A 15672-nucleotide genomic window follows, 5' to 3' on the forward strand; every position below is an offset into this window, starting at 1 on the left:
CACATTCATTCTGAGTAAACTATTTATAACTATGAAAATAACATTTATCACTCACATGATAATACTAGTCTATTGTCATTAGATTTCTAATTGACATTTATTCAACATAAATTATTTATAATTTATGTGATAATAAGATTTTTTTATCATCATTAGATAAATAATTGACAAGTCATATGAATAAATTATTTATAAAGATTAAATTAACACTTAGTAATTATGTGGTAATGATAATTGTTCCTTGTCATTAGATATATACTGTAGACATTCTTTTTGTTGTAGATTGTTTATAAGTATCTAATTATCATTAATTCTTTAAAGTGAAAATTTAATTTAGTCCATCAGCTTAATTTAACTAAATGCAAAGATAAATATTTTAAGATCTAATTGAAGTATAATGAAATATTTAATGCCAAAACAAGTATCAATACAGAAACAAATGTATAAATGGTTCAACAAGGTGAAGCAAAAATAAATGAACTTAATCAACACTCATGTCTTCGTCACTATCTTCGTCCGCTTGCTTGGTATCATTGTTGACATCTTCATCTGCTTGCCGCCAACACTTGAGTGTTATTAGTAACTCAATGCTCTTTCTTGTTAACCTGGATTGCTTGTAGTTGATGATGACACGACCAGGTGAGAAGAATCTTTCAGAGGGTACACTCATTGATGAGACCGTTAGGAATTCCTTCACAACCATCGCTAACCCTAGATATGATTGTTTACTTGTTACTTTCCACCAGTATGATGGTTCTATTCTGTTGAGAGGAGATGAGCTCATGTACATATCTAGCTCGTGCCTTGATTAATGGTTGGCGCCTGCTCGCTGTCTGGTAACAACTCATATAGTACTTCACGAAAGAAAGTTGTAGATGTCCATGCCGGTCAAAAATATATAGAAGAAACTATACAAACTATGCATGCATCATTGCTGACCTTTGGTGAATGTAATAAGGTTTGCACATAGGTTACTACTTCACCCTAGTGGTCATGGTAAACTAATCGTAGCTTCATGGTATGATCAACGAGTGCAGCGCTGGTGAAAACCTGGTTGCGAGATTGATGCTTGTTTGGTCATCCTAGTCTTCATCAACTCACAAGCATTGTAGACTGACGTGTGCTATCCTATCGATAAAACGCTGTTGACTCGAAACATCCTTGTCTCTCGGATACCATACATGACACTATCCAAACGTCTTGTTAGTGCTTTGATGAAAACAATGGCTTCATCTACTATTGACAACTTTCAATCACATGCAATGGCAATAGCCATCTTAAGGGGTTGCAATATACCAGCAAAATCCTTAACCATTTCCCATTCCTCATCAAATAATACTGGTTTCGTTAAAACATTCAACGCAATGATATCTGTAACATCCCTTTTCTCGATATCATCTATTAACATTGTGTACTTAGAATTCTATTTTGTTGGGCTGTCCAAGTGAATCTTTCTATGGTCCGATAGGCCAAACTGTTTGCATAACATTACATTACACTCTTCACATTGTGTTGAACCATGTATTATAGTGAATATCTCTAAGAGCAGGAGCACGACATCACCTAATGTAGATGTATTGAAGCCATCAAGTGTGTTGTGTTATTCTCCATTATTCACCCTAACCATATCATCATTGTCTATAATGGCACCTTTACCACACTTAGGGGGTTTAGCCCGGCTTGGACTACAAGCTTTATAACATGTGCAACGCAGAGCACGTGTCTTCTTGCACTAAATTTAGAGTTCAGTTACTTCAATATGGCGTCCAAAATACTCATCATCTTTCTATTTTTTGATGCATTGTCTGTGGTCATTGCACACACCTGTATGAACTTGTATCATTTTGATAAACAAAACAGAGAAAAAATCAGCATATGTCTAATACATACTTGCACTCATGTTTTCCCTAGTGTGAGACCCTTTCAATTAGCATATGTCTAATACATACTCGCAAAATTTTCACATAGAGTCTACCCAATCCATAGTCACACCTAAGAATGCAATGTTATTTTCTAAAGTCCATGTGTCAAGTGTTAATGACACTTACACAACATCGGCCAATTTTCCTCCAATGCTCTTCTTTTATCTTTGTAGAGAGAATGTACTTTTGTATTGATAGCCCTCAATGATGGAACTGATATTTCTTCTTGTGCAATGAAACGTAGAAGTCGTATAGTGTACTTCTTCCTTACAATATCCCATGGTGAATCAAAAAGACATATGAAACACACCAGTTATTCTTTGGTCTTCTATGTTGTACGATCGGTATAATGTTGTTTGTTACTATTTGCGGTATCAAAAAATTCTACTATTGACCTCTCTTTCGGAACTCATTTTCCCTTTGCCTTCAAGGTAACAAATATTTTAAGGTGGAACCTGATGCCAGACGTTGTCGGGGACGTCGTCCAGTCGACACTGAATATGATGGTTCGGTGCTGATAAAGGATGATGGTATCGAACGTTGGCAGTGTCGTCGTCTGACGGGTAATCCTGACGGGTCGATGTAACTATGATGCAAGTATGAATGTCCTATGTGTCATACGTGCAGGCTCCGACTCGAGGGAGGCGCCGAGCTCCAAGCTTGGATGGGGTCGCCGGGTGACGGCGACGGTGGCCTCTTGAACCTTTCCAAGTGACGAAGGCGTCTACCGTCGAACGAAATCTATCCGTAGGGTTTGCACATAACAGACGGTCTCGTCCATACCGGTAAGACACTCAAGCACATCGTAGTTTTCCCTCAATACCTCTCTCACCTACCTAGCCCGAGCGCAGTGGAGTCAGATCAAAATTATACTGCAAGGATTAAATAAACAAACGTCGGGAGAGGACGGCGTACATCGTCGGCGGGCTCGTGGTGCAGAATTCAATGTCGTCGGTGGCGATTTGGAGTGGGTGGAGCAGAGAGTTGCCGGAGAGCGGACGGCAGCTCGGCGAGCGACGGTAGTGCTGGAGCAATATGTAAAGGTCGGAGGTGAGGAGGAAGCGAGAGCGGCACGATCGCAGCTCCAGCCAGTAACTGGTCCTGATTCGTCACGTTTGTGGAGGACGAGTGAGAATCACCAGGCGATTCAGGTCCCTAGCGCCTGAATGCCTTCGGCAGAAGGTCTCAACGAGTGAGAATCATCCGGGGACTGAATTTCTGTTTGCATAAAGGCTCACGGAGGGAGCAGTCACCGAGCGCTCAACCCCATTGGTAGAGATGGAAGTCGCCGTTCGAAATTCCTCGCTTGGCCGCCGAACAAAAGAAACGGCGACTGATTTCCCGATGTCGTTGACCCTACAGGATCGGAGAGGTTGGACGATCTTGGACCAGCGACGAGACTTGGAGATGATAAACCACGGCCCGAGGAGGACGTGCTGAACCCCGTTCCCGTCGAGTTCTCTCTCTGCTCTGAGGAGTTCCCGTATCTCCAAGTGGACGGCCGTGACCCAACCGTCACTCGAATTTGATTGCCCAGCGAGGGGCCAATGCTTCCCTTCCAATGTTTGAGAGGCAGGATGACCTGCTAACAGATCGAACTTACAACCCAATCCTTCTTGATCTTCCTCTTCCCCTCCCCTTTCTGAAATATCTTCTCTAAAGAAGGGGGGAGACCAGAAATTCAACAAACAATCCCTTTCTGGTTCTTCTTAGTCTAAGACGGCTAGGGCGACGCCCTCTTCCCTTATAACGGGGGAAGAGGTTAATGGGCCCCCTTAGCTGGGTCAACATGGGGGTAGAGTCCATTGGGGGCCCTTATATAATGGGCCCCCATTACACATAGAAAGGGGAAATTAAGACATAAAAAGGAAGAGAAAACAAGGGAAGAAGGCCATAGGGAGGGGAATCCAAAAGTGACTAAGGATCCCTTCCCGTGACACTGACGAAGGACGTACAGGACGTGTCGCAAACGTGACGACAACACACAATGAGATGAGAAAACATAAAACATGAGAGAGAACGATGAAAAACAAAATGCGATAAACTTAGCAATTTCACCCGATCTTCGACAACGATGGCGGGCGGCATGGACAACGTCATCGACGATCTCCGATGGCGTGCACCATCAGAACCTTTCCAAATGTCTCCACAATGGAGTGCTGCTTTCATATTTTTTACAGTCTAAAATGACACCACACAAGTTTGCATTTGAATTTCTTTTCTCCCAAAGCATTGTAGTGCCTTAGTGCATCACATGCATTAAGGCGAGAGAACCTTTTGCTTTTTAGTATTTGCACTATTCTGATGCAATTTGTGTACTGACATTTCTTTAGTATTTAGTACGTGTAAAGATGCCATCTTCCATCCAAAAACTTTTCAATCTGACTGAGTGAGTTGAGTGGCAGGATAGGTGATATAATCAACTGTTAAAGAAATCAAGAGACAATCAGAAGATAAGGGTGATAGGGTTCTCCAACCTACCTGATAAGTCCAAATTTAGGGATTTTATGTCGTTGTTTTAATTCAGACTTAACCAACAATATTTATGAAAATTTTCCACTTAAATACTATATAATGAATATAGGGAAAGTAAGGGGTCGATCCACAGAGATGCAGAAATTTAATTTCAGAATTTTTTGAAGCTTGGAATGAAGGAAGTGAGTTTAAAAGTGAGATATATAATTTATGAGATTTTATGGATATTTAGTTAATTTATATAAATTCCTATGATCTAGAAATAGGAAATAAATATTTTTTTAATTTAATTACCACCAAAAATACTAGAAATATTAAAAATGAGAGTTAAATATTTTTTAGAATTTTTGGAGATGTTACAAAATACTAAATATTGATTATATTAATTTTAGGGATTTTCCTGATATTTTTAGAATTTTTAAATATATAAAATAACAAAAATACCTTTTCCGGCTATTGCCAGTGGTAGGGGCGACGGCGGCGGCAAACGGTATGAGCCGGTGGTCCTTGTGTAGCCCTCATAGGGCTGGCCTTAGTGGGTCAATCTACTAAGGTTCAGCCCAATTAGGCTAAGTCAAGACTTTGCCAAATGGGCTAAGCCCTAATGGGTTTGACCCAATATGGTTAGGGCTTAGTCAATTTGACTAAGTCCTCCACTCTCCACTTTTTTTGCCCTAAATGATGGAATTCAAACATGATTTTTTTGTTTGAAATTGAGAGGAGTGAAGGATAATCTAGAGAGAGAGAGACTGGAAAGGATTTTAGAGAGAGAAATAAACAGTTTTAGAGAGAAAAAATGAATGAAATGAAGAGATAGAGAGAGAAAATGAAGAGTGTAGAAGAAGTTTGAGATAGAATTTGAAGGTGAAAATGAAGGATACTTTCGATGAAATTTTGAGAGGATGAACTAGGGACATGTATGAAGATCTAGAGAGAGAATGAAATGAATCTAGAGAGATATAGTAGGGAAAACATGTATTTAGAGTGAGAAAATGATGGTTTTTAATGGTAAATGGATGGATGATGAGGTGAAAATGGAAATCTAGGTTCCTAAAATCTCAATGCAAGCCTTTGGAGCCCTCAATGCTTACTGTCAAGTCTGGATCCTTATATTTTTCCAGGATCAGGCGTTTTTCAATTCAAACAAGAGACGAGATTGAATGAAAACGTCAACAAAGTTACATTAAGCAAGTTGAACAACCTGGATTCTGAAATATGTTTTGTCCTGCTGGCCAGATACTTGCTAGAGCATCTCCAAAATAAGGGAAAATTAGGGAGAAAAGATTATATATATATTGGAAGAATTACAAAAATTCCTCTTTGGGTATTTTCTTTTTTTTTTCCTTTCCATTTTTGCCTTTTTTTCTCCATGAGTTGAGTGTTTCCCCTTGTAATCCTTCAACTTCTTTCTTTGGAAGGCTGTTAAGAGCTCAATGGAAAGGTCAGGTGGTGGCCCATCTTCCTTTGATATCTCATTTGAGGGCCCCAAACACCCTTTTTCTCCTTTCAAGCCTCCTTTTGAGAATCTGATGTTGGACATCGTCTAGGACGTTGTCTGGTCGACACCGAATATGATTGTTCAGTGCCGATAAGGGATGATGTATCGGATTATGGCACTATCATCGTCCGATGGTTACCCTAACGGGTATGTACTACGGGATGCCGAATGCCCTAATGTGTTGCACATGTAGGCTCCGACTCGAGGGAGGCACCGAGCTCCAAGCTTGGACGGGAGTTGCTGGTTGACGGCGACGGGGGCCTCTCGAACCTCGTAGCCGAACGGACTCAATCCGTTGGGCTCGCACTTAAGGGATGTACTCGTTCGTACTGGTAAGACACTCAGATTCATAGGTATCTCTCGTTAAGCCTCTCTCACCTACCTAGCCCGAGCGCGATGGAGATGGGACGAAAGAATACTAGAAGAGAATAATTAAATGAGCGACGGGAGAGGACGACGTACCTCGTCGATGGTGGCTCATAGTACAGGGTCTCGTCTTCGTCGGTGGCGTGTCAGAGCGGGTGGGGCGGAGAGACACCAGAGTAGACACGGTGGCTCGACATGCAGTGGATGGTGTTCGAGCTTCTTATAAAGATCGGACGTAGATGAGGATGAACGGCTCGGCAGTGCGCACGGATCCTCGCATGGACGACTGAAGTCCACGGGTTGGGACAGACGAAGCAATCCCTGAATGGACAATCAATCGGTCGGCTTGACCTGGTCGGGTCAAATGGCCAGATCGGGTCGGTCGGGTCGCTCGATCGGGTCGGATCAGTTGGGTCAGTCGATCGGCCCAATCGATCAGACAATGGTCGGTCGGCCCGTCTGGTCGATAAGTCGGTCGTGTCGGGTCGGCTCGCTCGGGTCGGTTGGCTGGTTGGTTTGGATCGGCTCGATCAAGTTGGTCGGTCGGATCAGATCGGTGCGGCTGGTCGGATCGGAACGGACGGTTTGCCCGGTCTGGTCGGATTGGATCGGGCCGTCGAACAGGACGGGTCAATCGACCCGTTGGCTCGGTCGGCTGGACCATCAGGTCGGTGGTTGACTGACCCCATCAGGTTGGTCAGCCAGCGATCGGTCGGCATTGGTCGGCGCGGCGGCGTTGGGTAAGTGGAGGCGACGTCGGCGTGAAAACCCGACGGGCAGCGTCGGTGGACCCTCACGGCGTCAGCGTGTGCGAGCGGCAGGCGCGGTCGCGTAGGCTGATGCAGGCGGCGGCAGCTAGTGGGGTTGCGGCGGAGCGCGCGGTCGGCAGGCGGCGTCGGCGTCCGTGGGTGCGGGGCGGCGACGTCTGGCTCTTCTTCTTCTTCTTCTTCTTCTCTTTTCTTCTTCCTTCTCTTTGTTCTCTTCTCAAACGAGGAAGGAGATCAGCAACTGTTCGATAAAATGCCTCAATGAAATTACTGGTCTAACTTCTTAGGGCGCCCATCTCCTCCCTTATATGGGGGGGGGATGGGCCCCTAAGTGGGCCTTACATAGTCCATTTGGGGAGCCCTTATAAATGGGCTCCCTTTTACAAACAAGGACGAAAACAACGGGATAAAGGGGAACTTAAAAGGGGAATAAGGAGAGGAAAAGCGGAGCGACAAGGAGAGAGGGTCATAGGACGACCCTCCCCCTTGACGCCAAAATGTGGACGGACGAAAGACGTCGCGAACGCGACAAAACATGACAAAAATGGGACGAACGAGAACGGTAAAAGACAGAAACATGGGAGCGAGAGAGGAGAAAATGGAAAGGATAGCTGGATCGGCTTCACCTGGTCTTCAACGTCGAGGGCGCGCGGCGCGGATGACGTTGATGACGATCTTTGATGGCGTGCGCCATCAGAATTACTAAACTCTAAAAAATTCTCTAACTCTTGAAGAATTGTATCTTCTTATTCCTGTGAATTTCTGTACATGTGAAACAATAGAATACTCATCAGTACTAAAACTGCTTGACTTCAAAGAAGTCAAGGAGTTTAGTAAAAAATAACCATAATGTGCAAAAATTAGAATTTATAGCTTATGCATAAATATTTAGTTGATTCAAATAATGACATGATAAATTCTGAATTAATAATACCATAATCATTTAAAATGTATCTAAATATGCATTAAGTTATCATTTTATCACTACCATAAGATGATCAGGGAGATAGATTGATCAATTCATAAGGGAATTGAAAGTGACAGAGTTGGAGGCAAGAAATCATCACAAGGACGAGCAGAGAGAGATATCAGGTTGGGGATGAGGAGAATAAGAAGATTCTGAGATATTCAGAGAGAGAGAGAGATAGAGAGAGAGGGAGAGAGTAACGAAAATCCACCAAGAACACTTAATTGCAGCTCGATCACTGTTCCTTGAATGTAAAAATTGAGCCACGTAGTCCGTCCAAGGGGACTGATATACAAAAACCCATGTCTTCATGAAGAAAAACAAAAGATGCACAATCTGCATTACTGGACTATGATCTTTAAACTCAACTACTATAAAAAAGTCAACGGGTTGTCACATTCCTCAAAACCCTTCCTATCTGATTAGGACTTACAATGGTATTTATCTTCACTAATGGCAATAACCTAATCCAATTGATCTCCACAAACAAAATAGTTTACGAACTGACCAAAAACACGAGTAATATCCCCTTTTTCATGTCAGCGATAACATCTTTGGGGCAAATGTCTAATTTAGTACTGCACTCAAGTCCAAGGGGATCATCCTCCCAACATCAAGGATGGACCCATCATAGACAAACCTACAACCATGGATCCCTCTTCAGCTCCATTTTACACAAAACATAATTAACACTATTTCAATGGTCAAGAAAAGTTGACAATGCAGGAACACCTCCTTGGGACTGTAAAATTCAGCTGATTAATCAAATTCAGCAAATTAAATATGCCGCAAGAAGTTCTCTTGATCCACAAAACATACTTCCATATCTCTTCCATCAGTGAAAGATGAGCCTTAATTTCATATGCCCTAGGATGATTGAATCCATAAAGATATTTAAATGGGAATGGCAAGAGTCTTTATCAAAAGATCTCCAATCTCTGAGTTCCATACTGGGAAACTAGACTAGTGATGTGTCAGACACCTAAGGACCCATGCACCCTTATGATTAATATGGAATAGGCAGAGCAAAAGTAAGAGATTGAAAGCCCACACAGAAATTAAGAATGAAATAGGATAAGATCACAAGATGATACAAGTAAGAGAACTCTATGAGCATAAAAGATAACATGATAGATGATAGAAAAGCAGAGATGTAAAAAATAAAAGGGTCATGGCAATCGATGAACCTTCAAACACCGGAGTGCTCGAATTTCTGTATTTTATCCAAGAGAAAATGCCGTAATTCGTTTGAATGCCTCGTTGAGGAAAATGACCATCGGAGCTTAGACCTTGACGCCGGTGATCACTCACTGGATGCCGAAGAGGGTGAGGGATAAGCCGTGGAGCAAACAGCTATGAAGTAGGGATAGGCCGAATGCTGCGAGAAATGCTTGAATGCCTCGCCACATGCTGCAGAATGCCTCAGTGCTGTCGTCTCAAAAAAATTGCACCTATTCACACATTTTCACTGCACAAAGGGCTGTGCCAAGTAGGGTATGGCTATGGTACATGGTGTGTGATGTGTGGTTTGAAATTCACAACGAACCGCACAATCATAACAAAAAAGATTCAGTCGCACCAAAGGACCTTCTTCAATAGGAAAAGTGCCCTAGGTTCCCATTTGGAGGAAATATAGAAGGTAAAAATGACATATTGGAATGAATAAATTCGGATCCCAACAGCTTTATGCTTTTCTAAACAAAATCCGAGTATTCTTTTTCTATTGATGATTTATTGTTTATGAAATTTTGTGATTTCTTACAACAATATTTAGCTATGAATAAACGCTATCCCTTTACGATATTTATATATCATCAAGTGCTAACTTTAAATGAATTTAAAGATTTTATTCATGAACTCTTGGCTTTTTACATTCGTCATTTCTCACATTCTTTTTAACCTTTTTCCCATACCCTTTTAAATTAAATGAATATTTATAAGAACTTGATCCATGCAAAGACATCATTAATTTTCCTTGTTGTAGGGATCTCTTTCACTAAATAGAAAGTGATTAATGTTGAATAGTATATAATATTTTAAATTCAGTGAGACAACAACATTATAAAATCTAAACTCAGTTTTTGCAATGCACTGGGCCTTCATCAAGCATCAAATAGCATTATGTTTAGAACCGAATACAACGATCTAATTCGCATATTAAACCGTTGGTGGGGATTCTTGAAATATTTTTAATGGGGTTCAGCCTTACACTCGACCGTTTTTTCATAAACAAGTTTGTCGGCCATAAGTAAATATCCAAATACTCTGCTGGGACCCCATAGTCTTTAATGGCTGACAAAACATAATTATATTTCCTAACAATCATAGCTGCAAAGAAACCATCAAGTATTTAAAAATAAACCATATGTAGGACCACCTCATCATGATCCACCACCCCTTCGGCATGGGTCTTTCCCTCTTCAGCCGACCCCTTTGGAAATAATACCATCAGTAAAATAAATCCTAGAACAAAAATAAAAATACCTCTGGAAAAGTCATGGGTTCCTTTTAAGGAGAGAAGGATATAGGGGTATTATCGTCTCCTGGCCCAGCCGAGCCCAGTCCCAGACGCCCAGTACCCCACCCTATCCCCCACCTCATCCACAAGAAGTCTATAAATAGGGAGGGGTCTCCCCTCTCACAACACGCCATCGCCAATCGGCAAAAGTAAGGAGATAGGGAATAAAGAGAGAAAACGACGGATAGAAGTGCGATCCTCTGAGAGAGAACGAAGGAGAGAGTAGCGCGATAATCGCAGAATGGGAGGGAGGAAGAGAACGCTGGTGTTCACGTACGGGACGCTGAAGCAGGGCTTCTCCAACCACGGCCTCCTCGACGACATGATCCGCCGCGGCGAGGCCTCCTACGTCGGCACCTACCACACCGACGAGCCGCTCCCCCTCGTCTGCGGCCCCTACCGCGTCCCCTTCTTGCTGAACCTTCCCGGCAAGGGCCACCACGTCTGGGGCGAGCTCTACGAGGTCTCCGCCGCTGGCCTCGCCCGCATGGACGACCTCGAAGGCACCCGCACCGGCCACTACGAGCGCCTCCCCCTCCTCGTCTCCGCCGAGCCCCACGCCTGGGCTCCCCCCGCCGACGCCGACGGCGCCGCCCGGCCCGCCTTCCCCGGTCCGGCCGACGACGACGAGGGTGCTGTCGTGGTGCGCGCGGAGGCCTACTTCGCGCACCGGAGCTACGCGGGCCAGCTCTGGAAGCGCAACGGGGAGCGGGGCTTCGGCGTATACTCGGAGAAGGAGGCGCGGGGCTACGTCAAGCGCAAGGACCGCCCTCAGGGCGTCTCCTTCCTCGACCACATCCAAGCCTTCGTCTCCTCCGCACCCTTCCCGGTCCAAGCCTCCTACGAAGTCTGATCATTCAAGCCTCCTTTGAAGTCTGATCATCCAATCCAAGCCTTTGTGATGATCTCGTCTCGCGGCTCGTTTCGAATAATTCCCCCTGTACAGCGATCGACGCAGTTTTCCACTAATCTTACTGCTTCCTTTTCTTCTTATTCTTGATCTTCATCTTCGTCTTTTTCTTCCTGGCACTGTTCTTCGATCTTCGAGTGCTTGGAGAAGTCGGGGGCTTTCTCGTCGATAAAAATCTCGAGATGGCCGATCCCAAATTCCCAATTGGAGATGGCCGATCGCGTAGACGAACGAGTCAGAGCGATCTGAGGACGGAATCGATTCTTGTTCATGGACAGGAGGAATCCGCGGACGGGTCCCAGCGCCGCGTGAACTTCGACGTCGGCCTCGCACGCGCGGCGGAAATAAAAAGTAAGAGAAAAAAAAATATTGGGCGGTGGGGGGAAGGAGAAACAAAAAAAAAGAGTTCTTTGGAGCTCCTCCGCTGATAGAGGTCTACGTCGTCGAAGATTCATTGGCAGGCGCAGATTAGCGGGTTTCCTCCGTTTCCACGGCGCCGCCGACGGAATCGGGCAGATTCAGGCGGGCTGACTTGATGATTGTTCTTGGGTTTTTCTATGATCGATCCGGGTCGCGCTCGTTGCCGTCGTTTTCCCTCGATTAGAATATCTTCTTTTTTACTACTATCGGTCGATTTCTACTTTGCGTCAGATGCCACGCGTGGCTTGCAAATGGGTTGTTTTTTTAATCTCCTTTTGTTCTGTGACATCTTGAAAACGCCAGTTGAACGAACTTACTAAATGGGATCTGTTATTCCCTGTCAAGAATTTTAACAGATTTGTTTCTTTCCTACCTCATACACGATACCTTTCAAAAGAAAATATTACGAACTGTCGAGTGATTTTCAGGTAGAATCTCAACTTGTCCACGTAATAAAGCATTATTTCAAAAATTTTGTGCTTGAACTTCATGCAGCACCTGTCATCTTTGCTCCAAGAAATGAAAAATAATGAAAATGATATTTTGCCACAGAAGTGCAGAAAAATAACGCTTCAACATCTCTACTGTTCTACAACAGTTCTATAGTTCTACAACAGTTTTATAATGTTACCAATTATTTCATTTTTCACACCATCTATTTCTCTCTATACTCTATTCCTCGTCCGATCTCGTAATCAGTACTTCATAGATAATACTTTTATAATCGTTATTTCTTGCGAAGAGGACCATTGATTATCTTATCGATTTTATATTTAATGAGCCAAGTCAGGGAACTACAAGATGTGAGAGAAGGGGGAAGAACAAGTTCTATACAAACGGTTTGTTTTTATGGCATTTGTTGCATTTCTAATCCAGTTGAGTAATCCTCGATCTACATTGGCTCAATCTGGATACTTGAGTTACTTATGGAGCGTGTTACCGAGGTTAAGTTTAGCCGTTCCTCATAAAAACTCTTTTTGGGCGAGTATAGACCATTTGGATAAGCGACTCTTTGTTGGTCGAAACAGCTTCAATAACCCGTTTATTTTACCATCCAAGATTCAAATTCAACACTCCTCACCTAACATTAATTTACCTAAGCCCTTTGAGTGTTGTTTTCCCCGGATTTGAGTATCTTCTCTTTAACTGCTATCCGTTGACAACTATACGTCAGATGGCATGCGCATACTCCAAATGGGTTGTTTTTCTAATGCGTGCAACTCAGGGAAAGAAAAAAAGAGCGATTGCGTTATCTATTGACCATGCGTCTATATTTAAAATCAGGGATTGAAAGTCCACGGATTCTTCATCATTCCAGAATCACGACTGTTCAGAATCATGATAAAACTCAAGAAGCGTGGATTGTGAACAGGTTGAAGTACGTTTTCAGTAAGTGCACTGATGGCAACCCAAACTTTTATTTTAAAAGTTTCACACATTACGGCGCTAATCTGAGTTTAATGTTCTAAAAAGCTAATAAACGTACTTATCGGAGTTTGTTAAAAGGGGTAACCCATAGAGCAGTTTGGTTCACCGTAACCCCTTTTAACAAACTCCGAGACACCGTAACCCATAGGGTTGTGGCGTGTCGGCTTTAGTGTTGACTCCGGTTGACTGTGGCAGGTTGACTTCGGTTGACCATGGCGACGCGTCGGTGCGGAGAACTCGACTCCGTTGAGTAGACGTCTGAAAGCTCCAGTGGGATCACCAGGTCGGGGCGCAGGCGAGCTAGGTCTTCCTCCGTAATCCACGTGTCGTCCATCGATACTTTGCCTTGCCAACGAACAAGAAACTTCCGCACCATTCCACCTTTGGTGAAGGTGATTACTTCGTCCAGTATTTCCTCGATGATTTCATGTCACTCAGAGGGTAGCGATGGGGGAGTGGACAAGTCAAACTCGCTCACCAGAAAGTCCGAGGGTAGAACGTGGCCGTTAGACGAAGGAGGTGGGGCTTTAAACGCGACTAAATCTGAGATATTGAAAGTAGTGTTTATTCCCCACGAAGGGGGTATGTCGACGGCACAGGCATTTTCCCCAACTCGTTGGAGGATCGGAAACGGCCCGGCACTACGAGCATAAAGCTTAGAAGCCCGTTTGGAGGAAAATCTTTCTGGCCTAATCCGCACCATCACCATTTCACCTTCTTTAAATTCACGAAAACGACGGTGCAAATCTACGGACTGTTTATATGAGGCATTACTATTTATAATACTTGTACGGACTTCCTCATGCAGACTTCTAATATGATGCGCAAATTCATGACCGTCATCTGAGACTCTAGCATGCGGCAACATAGGTATAAGGTCGGTAGGGGTACGAGGAAGATGACCATGCACAATCTCAAATGGACTCATACCGGTAGTACGGTTAACTGACGCGTTGTAAGCAAATTCGACCTCGGTCTTCCACCAGACTTGAGGTTGTAAGCGGAATGACAAAATCCCAAGACTTGAGGTTGTCTTCCACCAGTGATCGTAATAGGTTGCCGAGGCTCCTATTTACGACCTCGGTCTGTCCATCAGTTTGGGGGTGAAAAGCTATGAAAAACTTGAGCTTTGTCCCCAAAAGATGCCAAAGGGTCTTCCAAAAGTAGCTAGTGAATCAGACATCTCTGTCCGACACTATGCTTTTTGGAAGTCCATGGAGACGCACTACTTCATTAAAAAATAATTGGGCGACATGAGACGCATCCGAAGTTTTAAAGCAAGGGATGAAATGAGCCATCTTCTAGAAACAATCCACAACCACCATGATGGAATCATGGCGTTTGTTCGTCCTCGGAAGCCCTAGCACAAAGTCGATGCTCACATCCTCACAAGGTTTTTGAGGGACTGGTAGTGGGGTGTAGAGGCCGGTGTTCTATTTCACCTGCTTAGCGAGAGCACATACACGACATTGAGAGACTACACTTGCTATGTCTCGCTTTAGGGAGGGCCAAAAGAACCGATGCTCAACCATAGCTATGGTTTTATCTCTCCCAAAATTACCACTAAGGCCTTCGGCATGTGTTTCCCATACGAGAAAATCCCTAAGAGATAAGCGTGGGATGCATAGGCAACGATCATAAAATAAGAATCCATTCTCCAAGAGATAATTTTGATTATCAGGATTCGGGTATTTGCCTAAGGTCTGGAGAATGGGAGCAAAATCCAGGCAATCTGGATATAGGTACTTCATCTGAACAAACCCAATAACCTCGACTATCATAACATTCAACAAATGGACCCTTCTATTCAAAGCATCGGCGACTCGGTTCAGCTTTTCGTCCCTGGGCGACTGGTGAACCAAACTGCTCTGAAGCGGATGGGTGATAGAAAAATAGCCCATTTGAAAGAGCCTAATTGATTGACCAATTTGCTAGTGATCCGAGGCAAACAATCATGACGGCGGATTGTTTAATCATGACGGCGGATGCGTGAGATTCTCCGTTAAATTCTGGTGGCGCGCACGGCGCAGCTGCGCGTGAGAGGTTGACGTAAGAATTTAGACACCGGGGGCTGATGGTGTCACTCTTGCCAGATTAAACTGGGTTCATGCCCTGGTGTTTTCAAGACGTCACCTAAAAAAAGAAGATTCGAAAAACAACCCCTTTAGAAGCCACGCGTGGTATCTGACGCAAAGTAGTAAAAAAGAAGATATTCTAATCGAGGGAAAACGACGGCAACGAGCGCGACCCGGATCGATCATAGAAAAACCCAAGAACAATCATCAAGTCAGCCCGCCTGAATCTGCCCGATTCCGTCGGCGGCGCCGTGGAAACGGAGGAAACCCGCTAATCTGCGCCTGCCAATGAATCTTCGACGACGTAGACCTCTATCAGCGGAGGA

At 43.9% G+C, this 15672-nt stretch overlaps 1 long non-coding RNA gene and 1 pseudogene across 1 annotated transcript; one reads left to right on the top strand and one right to left on the bottom strand.

Moving 5' to 3' along the window:
- Positions 1–2334: 2334 nt before the first annotated feature.
- LOC144708502 (uncharacterized) lies at positions 2335–3620 on the bottom strand. Its single transcript, XR_013582793.1, has 2 exons — positions 2838–3620; positions 2335–2754 (listed from the first exon to the last, which is right to left on the bottom strand). It is a non-coding gene; the product is annotated as an uncharacterized LOC144708502 (long non-coding RNA).
- A 7003-nt stretch (positions 3621–10623) lies between these two features.
- LOC144708836 (putative gamma-glutamylcyclotransferase At3g02910 pseudogene) lies at positions 10624–11506 on the top strand (annotated as a pseudogene).
- The last annotated feature ends 4166 nt before the right edge of the window (positions 11507–15672 follow it).

This window comes from Wolffia australiana, chromosome 10, assembly GCF_029677425.1.
Source record: "Wolffia australiana isolate 7733 chromosome 10, ASM2967742v1".
NCBI lineage: Eukaryota > Viridiplantae > Streptophyta > Magnoliopsida > Alismatales > Araceae > Wolffia > Wolffia australiana.